At 44.3% G+C, this 537-nt stretch overlaps 1 protein-coding gene across 2 annotated transcripts in view; it reads right to left on the bottom strand.

Annotated features, from left to right (window-relative positions):
• Window positions 1-537, bottom strand: part of MIA3 (MIA family member 3, ER export factor) — a 41,434-nt gene that overhangs the window by 22,424 nt on the left and 18,473 nt on the right. The gene's annotated exons all lie outside the window — the stretch shown is intronic.

The following is a 537-nucleotide window of genomic DNA, read 5'->3' as shown; positions in this document are numbered from 1 at the left end:
GAACCTTCCCTGCGGTGGCCCCGCCCCCTCCTGCCCTCAGAGCGGCGGGGGCGGGGGAGTGGGCAGTTTCCTCGCGACCGTTTGGCTGCCCCTGCCCCACCCCCTCCGCGCCCGCGCGTTTTTCAACGTGAGCGCGCCCCTCCTGCTGCCTGCGGGCACCTTCCCCTGGACGCGCAGTAGTACCAACAGCAACAACAACAACAATAATTTACAAAAGTGTTGCCAACTCTCATGATTTTTGGCACTGTTCTTAAAATCTACGCTTCGGGAATGTGAAAAATGTAGCTCTTTCTTGCACATATATAGATACATATATCTATATGTATGTATGTATCTATAGATCTATGGTTCTTAAAGTCTATGCTTTGGGAATGTGAAAAACGTAGCTCTTTCTTTTATTTATATTTTTATATACACATACACATATATACACATACAACCCATTCTATATATCTATATATATAGATCTCTATTGATAGAGATTTTATATTTATATCTATATAGAATGGGTTACACACACACACACACACACACACA

This window comes from Gavialis gangeticus, unplaced genomic scaffold (assembly GCF_001723915.1).
Source record: "Gavialis gangeticus isolate Ggan-Ray unplaced genomic scaffold, GavGan_comp1, whole genome shotgun sequence".
Classification (NCBI taxonomy): Eukaryota; Metazoa; Chordata; order Crocodylia; family Gavialidae; genus Gavialis; species Gavialis gangeticus.
The sequence above is the reverse complement of the archived record's forward strand: the minus strand, read 5'-3'. Positions and strand labels throughout refer to the sequence as shown.